General features: G+C 37.2%; 1 pseudogene; it reads right to left on the bottom strand.

Moving 5' to 3' along the window:
* Nucleotides 1-4,391: 4,391 nt before the first annotated feature.
* Nucleotides 4,392-6,836, bottom strand: LOC118847233 (annotated as a pseudogene).
* Nucleotides 6,837-8,175: the final 1,339 nt, after the last annotated feature.

Raw genomic sequence — 8,175 nt, 5'->3', positions numbered from 1 at the left:
TTTGGGTCCTATTTGTTTGAGGGGGGAATGATGAGGGCACAGTCTCTGGGAATCCCCTTGAATCTGGAATACAGTCTCTGGGAGCCCCCTTGAACTCTCCTTGAATCTTCCAACTAGATCTGGCCTTCCCCTAAGGCCATAAGCCTTACATTACCATTAGGCCCAAATCTCTACCTAGCCTTGCCCTTTATTGTCCTGCTACTTCCCACCCTTGATACTATCAATATCCATACCTTCAGTTACTTCCCACCCTTAATCCCATTCTTCTGGTTCCTGGAGTCTGACCTCCTCTAGTCCTCCTTAGACTCCTCCTCAAGACCCTCCCTAAAGCCCTCCTCTAGTCACCCCAGACCACCCCTCAATCCCTCCTACAATCTTTGTGTATATAATCTCCATCTTGCCTCCAAGAAGGTGCTCAGATTCAATCTAACTCAGTACATTGAATCTGGCCGGCTTGTGAAAACAGTTGTCACAAAGGGTGGGATTTCTTAAGACAACCAACCCATCATGGTGAATCCTTAACAAACTTTGTCTTTTCCCTTGGCTGAGAAGGCTTGAGTCAATTTCTTTCAGCAGGACCCGGCGTGTAGGTGTTTTGTAGGTGTCTTGAGCACCCCTAGAAACCTATTGTTCCTTACCATCATACATGTTTCTTTCAGACCTCTTCAGTCCAAGTTCATCTTTATAAACTTTTTCAGTACTAGATGCCAAATCCTGGTGGCCTATGTCATCCCCTCTTAACCCAGAATATAACATTCAATACCCTCATGTGGGCCCAGGGCTTCACATTACAGAGCACCATATTGATCTTTTATAGCATCCTTTGCCCCATATGTGTACTCATAGTTCTATTTTCTTACAGAAATGTCTTGTTATTAGAAAATCTGACAAACGAATTTACAAAAATATTAATAAGTCCAATTAGCTTAAATATTATCTTATATCGCTAGGTGGCACAGTGAATAGGCACTTGACCTGGAGTTAGAAGACCTGAGTTCAAATTCAGGTTCATATACTTACTAGCTATGTGACCCTGACAAGTTATTTAACCTTTATTTGTCTCAGGAATTTATAATATAATAGGGGAAGACAACAATACATAAAAATGACATACAGACCAGGTTAGAGGGGGTACCTTTATGGGGAAGGTGAGTCTGGAGGAAGAAGGATGGCTAGCATGGACCCTTCCTCATCTTTAAAATGAGGACAATAACACCTATGTCTTAGGGTTATAGAAAGGATCAAATAAGACGATAATTTTAAAGAACTTAGTACCGTGTCTGGCACTTAGTAACTGCTATTACTACTATTACTTCTCAAGTAATATATTTCCATTTTAAGCATGGCCTACAAGAAAAGCTTGTGGGAATGACTTTTTTGACCTTTGAGGCCTCTCTTACCAATCTAGGTCAGTAACCTCACACTTTTCTTATATATGCTGTAGGATTAGCCCAATGAGGGAAGTTAAAAGTTATTAGGGCAATCAGCTACCAAGGTGAATCAAATTTGCACTTCTTTCTTGGCTGTCTTCAGTTTCCATCCTTTTGTTGAATCCATTGTTCTCTGAGTCTTGACCTCTATCTATGAATTACTAAGCAATAACCCCTCCCAATTCCTTCCTTGTTTCCAAGATTGAAAACTATTGACCAAGTCTATTGACCAAAGACTTTTTACTGTCTTGATATTCCTGTTTGATTACATTTAAGCATTAAGATAAACATTCACTTGTAGATGGATTTCCTTTCACTAAAGATCCTAAAGTATATTTATAGTAAGGTAGTGGTGAAGCAACAATATCTCTAAAACTTCAAGTGTACACATACAGTCAACTCTTGATAATCTGAACTGATTGATGGAATTACTACTGATAGTCCAAAATGGTAACTAACTGAAAAGGAAAGGCATTATATTAGTTATTTTTCTTTGGATTTTTTAAACACATATTTTCAATGGTACTCTAGGAGATTTAATATTAGCTGAGGGGACAACTTCTATATAAGCAATAGCTGAAAGGAGAGGAATGTACTGAAAGCATAGTGAGCAGTGGATCAGATTCAATCTGATATAATTCATAGAATCACAGGATCTCACAACTGGAAGGCATCTCAGAGGTCACTGAATCTAACACGTTCATTAATAAGCAAGGGTCTCTTCTCAAAAACACCAGACAAGTATTCATTCTGCCTTTGTTACAAAACCTGTAGTTTGAGGAGACCAACACTTTCCCCAGTAGTCCATTCCACTTTTGCATATCTCTAATCAGGGGTAAGGTGGTAAATGTTTAACGACTGACATTTGGTGTGAGGGGGATATATGCTGCAAAACATTTTTCAGTTTTTCAGTGCCAGTTTCTCTGGCACTTTCTTAAGTCTAGAGTACAATAAATCAAGCCCTGATCTGTAGCAGCTGCCAATTTCTGGAGGTGTAAATACTCATGCTATAAATTCACAGTTGTCTCTAGTGCTTATCTGACCTGACTCTGGTGCTTAGTTGTTTGGAAATTTTCCTTATTTCATGCTCTAAGTTGCCTCTTTTCCAATTGCACCCATTGTTTCTACCTTCTGAAGCAAATCAGTACAAGTCCCCTTTTATATGATAGTCCTTATCTATTGTAAAATATAGTTGTCATGCCTCCTCCCTTCTTCCTTATCCCCTAACTTAATGCCTGTGGGAAGGTTGCTAGATTTAAAGTATGAGTGCCAAAATTTGAATCCCAAGTCTGTTAAAGTATGGCACTAGATAGGGCATGTTACCCCACTTGTAACCTTATTTCTTCATCTATTAGATGAACAGTTTAGACTATAAGGCCTCAAAATTGTCTTCAGTTCTAATTTTATTATTATTTTGCAAATTTTTCTTCCATTACAACATGACTAATATGGAAATATATTTTATATGATTGCACATATATAACCTATATCAAATTGCAAACTGTCTTAGGGAGGGGGAAAGTAAACAGGTAGAAAGTTTGAAATGCAAAATTTTAATAAAAATTCAATGTGAAATAGTCTTTACATGTAATTGAAAAAAATAAAATACTAAAAAAATTTGAGTTATAATAACAATTGCAAAATAATTAGTATGCAAAAGGAGAAAAACACAAAAATAAGGTGCAAATAGTATGCTTTGATCTGCATTCAGCCTCCATTAGTTCTTTCTGTGTATATGAATAGCATTTTCCATCAAGAGATTTTTAAAATTGCCTTGTATCATTGTATTGCTGAGAAGAGCTAAGTCAATCATAGTTGATCATTGTGTAATGTTGCTGTTACTGTGTACAATGTTGTCCTGGTTCTTCTCATTTTACTTTGCATCAGTTCATATAAGTCTTCTCAGGTTTTTTTTAAATGTGCTTGCTAGTCATTTCTTATAGCACAGTAATATTCCAATATAATCATATACCACAACTTGTTAAGCCATTTCCCAATGATAACATCCCCTCAATTTCTATTTCTTTGCCACTACAAAAAAGCTGCTACAAATATTTTTGTATAAGTAAGCATTTTTTATCTCTTTGGGATACAGACATAATAGTGTTACTGCTGGATTAAAGGGTATGTGCTGTTTTATAGCCTTTTGGGCATAGTTCCAAATTGCTCTCCAGAATGGTACTTGATCTAATTTTTGAAGCTCATTCAGCTGGGTCATGAAAAGAATTGGGAACAGAGTTGTTTGAAATAGCAATCTCTAGGTATAGGAGATTTTTGTGTCCAGATAGGGGTATATCTGATTGTGAGTTACTAGTAACCCAAGTCACATATTTTCTGAGATGAGGTATCAGGTGAAGAAGAGCCTGGAGTATGCTTTGAGGGTAATAAGTATTATGAAATAGATCTCACAGAGCCATATAAAGGCTCAGGTAGTAGGCAATGAGAGAAGATGCTTATACCAAGGTGATTTAAAGTTCTTGCTGGGATACCACAAGTAACAGGGTAGTTCTTAGTTATGTGGAACTAACATGAAATAATCTGAACCCATTTCTCATCCTGAAATGTTTATCTCATTTAAAAAAAAATGAGGATAGAGGAGAATGGAAGAAAATTTAGAGAGAAGAAAGAATTTACAACCTCAAGCTTGGCAAGAAATTCAAGTAGAGGAGACAAGCTGGGTGAAGGAGGTGAAGACATACAGTAGATGAAAGAAAGGAAGAATTTTCCTGATTAATGTAAACTTTGTAGCTCCAGCAAGAATGGACAGCCTTCAGTACACAGTCCATAGAGAACGCTCCTACTCTCACTGGAATACAGGCAGACTTGAATTTTGCAGTCAAAAGTTTTTTCCTGTTGAGTACTTTTTTGGAAACCATTAGTCTAGTTTTCTACAGAAGTCATTACTTCCTCTCTGGGGGCCCACAGTATGAACTAGTGACTGCTGTGATAGCAGCTTCTTACTCAGCTTGAATTTCCATCCTTCCTGAGACAAGCAATGTGTTTCCAGAGCTGCTACTCTTCAGTCCATGCTTTGCTCTTGCTATGGTATCTCAAGAGCTCAGCTTTATGGTCCTGGTGATGCATGGGGCAATAGCTCTGTGGTTCATGCAGTTCTACAAATTCCAGGAAGAGGTCTCAGCACGCTGCCTTGAAGATGAAGTACTCAGGGTAGTCTAGTGCAGGGTACTTGTTCAGAACTCTGCGTTCTCTTAGATAGTGGCACATTCTGGGGCCATTTTCTGAAGAGAATGCACAATGAAACATGATGATTATTCTTTTCTGTAAATTGGAAGGGACAAAAGGTTTCTTCAGGAAGAAATTAGGTAGCTCTTCCTGACTGTGCAGGTTCAGAGGTCCCTGGGTATGATCTCTTTGATACTCATATGGGTACTAGCAATCAGTAATATAAGATTTCTCAAACGAGTCTTGCAGCTGACCCCATAGCAGAGCAACCTCTCTCTGCAGGCTAATATATTTCAGATCTTGATGCCTTCCTGTCATTGTTGGTAGCATATAGACATTGGTGAAATCCCCTGTCAACTGCCTGTGGTCAGAATTATCCCCCAACATCTGAATGGCATTAACACCACAGAATGAAACTATCTACTTTCATTCTGATTCCTTGGTTTCTTGCTCATCCAGGAAAACGTCATTAACTCAAGTGAAGTCTCCCCTCCACAGTCTTCCTCCCCATCTTGATGTAGTGGAATTCTGGCAATGGGGCTTCCCAGATTAATCATTTCAACTTTTACAGAGTTTCTGTTGTCTAGTAGAGAAAAAGGAGACAAGAGGGGTGTTCCTGACTTTTCTTAAGGATCTGAGGGTTGGCCACATCAGGTGTCCCAGAAAGCTGTTCTTGTTTTTGTCCGAAGAGGAGCTACCTGTTACATTTGTCCTTTGGCAGAAGGAACCTAGAGCACTGGGATTGCTTACACAGCAGCTACACAGGGATGTATTTCCTAATATGCTGATAATAACCCATTCCAACTAACTACTTCCTGAGGTTCTGAGGAATCCAAGTTACCAGTTTCACTGAGGCCTGGTGATGTGGTAAGCTGGATGGCAGCCATCTCCATAATGCTAATATTTGACAAGTAAAGGCAATGCTTTTGCATTGCTTCTGTCAAAGAGCTGAGGTTTCCAGAATCAACAAGGAACTTGCTAGGTATGGTCTTGGGAAATTTTAAGTAAAAGTAAAAGGGAGCATCTTTCTCTAGAAGCAAGTTCAACTTCTCCCTGTAGTCAGAACTGAAGCAGGATCTCAAGAGAGTCCCAGATATGGCCTCAGAAGAATCTTCTCAGAAAAAAAAGGAGTCCCTTCTTCCCTCTGGGGTAGGGGTGGGGGATTGTGCTGAATGCAAAAAGGAAAATTCTAGCTGGAAGTAGCAGACAGGAGTGGGTGTTGGCTCCTTGCCCATCCTGCATGGGGTGTATAGCTGAGTTCTCAGAGGGGACACTCTGTCAGCCAAGCAACCTGCAACACCTTAGATGATTTTTAATGACATCAGGTGTCTCAATTTTTCCCTCTTCAAATTATAGAATAGCCTCATTTTCATCTCATAATATCTAATCCAGGCTTATGGATACAGATTGTTTTCTCTTAATTATTTGGCTAATCAATGAATTCATTATTATTTTATAGTCATCTTATACAGCTGAGTTGTTATATGACTTGGAAGCGAATGGTACAGTTGACAAAAAAGCATAACTGATGAGATATTTCCAGTGTTTCATAAAAAAGTAGTCACATAATGAATGAATTAATGTTTTCATGCAGATACAAAGTTTACACAGCGTGACAGTCAGTGGCATCTGCAGTGATATATTTACAGCAGGTATATCACTAGCCTTTCTTGTTTGCTCAATATATCTTGCCTTCTTTTGGTACCAGACCATGAAAGATACCACCTGATCTACTGACCTCTTGAATATGTCTAGTCAGTAATCCTGTGCTGCTGATCTATTTCTTCAATCCTTAGGAATAGTAGTAATACAATGGCTGTGGTATCAATCTAATCAGTGATGGCAACAGAATCCAGTTCACTGTCATTTCAGGATTTTGGGGATGATTTCAATGCTACCATGATGGTCATAAGGCACTCAAAACACTCAAAATCCCTCCCTATCTATTACTTTTCCTGACTCTCGCCTATTTTGCTATATCCCCTCCTGTTCCTTCTCCCTGACGTGAATGCTCAACTTTGATGGGTTTTCATTATGAGTATTATTTTAATGTTACTCAATACTTTAAAGATATATAAAGCAAATTACTTATATATTACATTAATACATTGAAATATCAAAATTTTATAATTTAATTGGTGTGGTTATTCCATGCTCTAACTTACATAAGAACGACCTATAACTTACTAGATGGTCTTGAATGGCTGTGTGGAAGATAACCATCACTCTGAAAGCATTCTAGCAATGATCTTCTATAAATTTAGCTGAAATGTACCTCTGATATTACATAGTCCATCACTGAGACCATCTATGGAATATTTTCTTAACCTAGAACCTATCAGAATCTGTACTTTCATGGCAAAAAATTCTGAGTCCTCAGGGTCACCTTCATTCCAGGATAAGTCATTGAAGGAGGAAAATACATTTACTTCAGCCAAAATGGTCATCAAACACTTCCTTTTTTGAAGGTCAATACTCATTATTTTCAACATGTACTTGGACTTGTGTCCATTACATATACGACTCTCTTCTTTGCAGAAATAGTACACAAATTAATGAAACAAAAAATACAGTTAATCAGACTATGGTTATATTCTATAGGGTTCTTCCTTTTGCTCTCTCCATACATGAAACTATCAGCCAAAAGTTTTTATCTTGAGGCAGCATGGTGAGATAATATGTCAACTGTTTTGTAGACCTTAAAACATTATGTGTGCATATATATATATATATATATATATATATATATATATTACTGTTGCCTTGTTATATTGAAGAGCTCCTTATTTTGTAAATTTAAAAAAATTTCTTTAGGTTTCATTTTTAAGACTATGTCGCTTATCATGATATCTTAAAAAAGTAAAAATTATTTTTGTCGCACCATGGATTATTATAGCATTTTAGATAAACCCAGAAGAGAAATATTATGTAGAATGTCATTTTTTTCTTTTTTATGCTTATCAGTGTCATAGTGATACTATAAACACATACAGATCTTATGTAGAATTCCCCAAGAAAAGATATCAGCTTCAAAGGGTCCCAAGTTAAGTAAATGTATCTGGAGTATAAGTTCAATACTCTTCCTTTAAAAATCTAAAAACTCTAGGAATATAAATTTCTGGCTCCAAACCTTATCTAAAGCAGATGTAAGTTTCTCCACCCCAAAGATTGGCAACTCATACATTCTCCTTTATAATTTTTCTGCCACCATACCATTTCAGCATCCAGTCTCTGTCTCTCTTTTCTCTTCTTCCTATAAAATAATTATCACTGTGCATGCTCTGTTGCTAGAATTCATTCATAAGAAAAAATAGAGGGAGAAATGCAATGCACGCTACAAAAATGCTTTAAAAATTTGTATAGATAATTGTTGTTGATAATAATGATGATGATGTGACTATTATGGAAGTTTTTTGCATGACTACACTTGTATAACCTATATCAAAGTACTTGCATTCTCAATGATGGTGGGTGGGGAGGGAGGAAGGGAGAAAATTTTGAACTCAAAGTTTTAAAAACAAATGTTAAAAATTTGTTTTTACATGCAACTTGGAAATAAGAT

The sequence above is a fragment of the Trichosurus vulpecula genome, chromosome 4 (assembly GCF_011100635.1).
Source record: "Trichosurus vulpecula isolate mTriVul1 chromosome 4, mTriVul1.pri, whole genome shotgun sequence".
NCBI classification, from domain to species: domain Eukaryota; kingdom Metazoa; phylum Chordata; class Mammalia; order Diprotodontia; family Phalangeridae; genus Trichosurus; species Trichosurus vulpecula.
The sequence above is the reverse complement of the archived record's forward strand: the minus strand, read 5'-3'. Positions and strand labels throughout refer to the sequence as shown.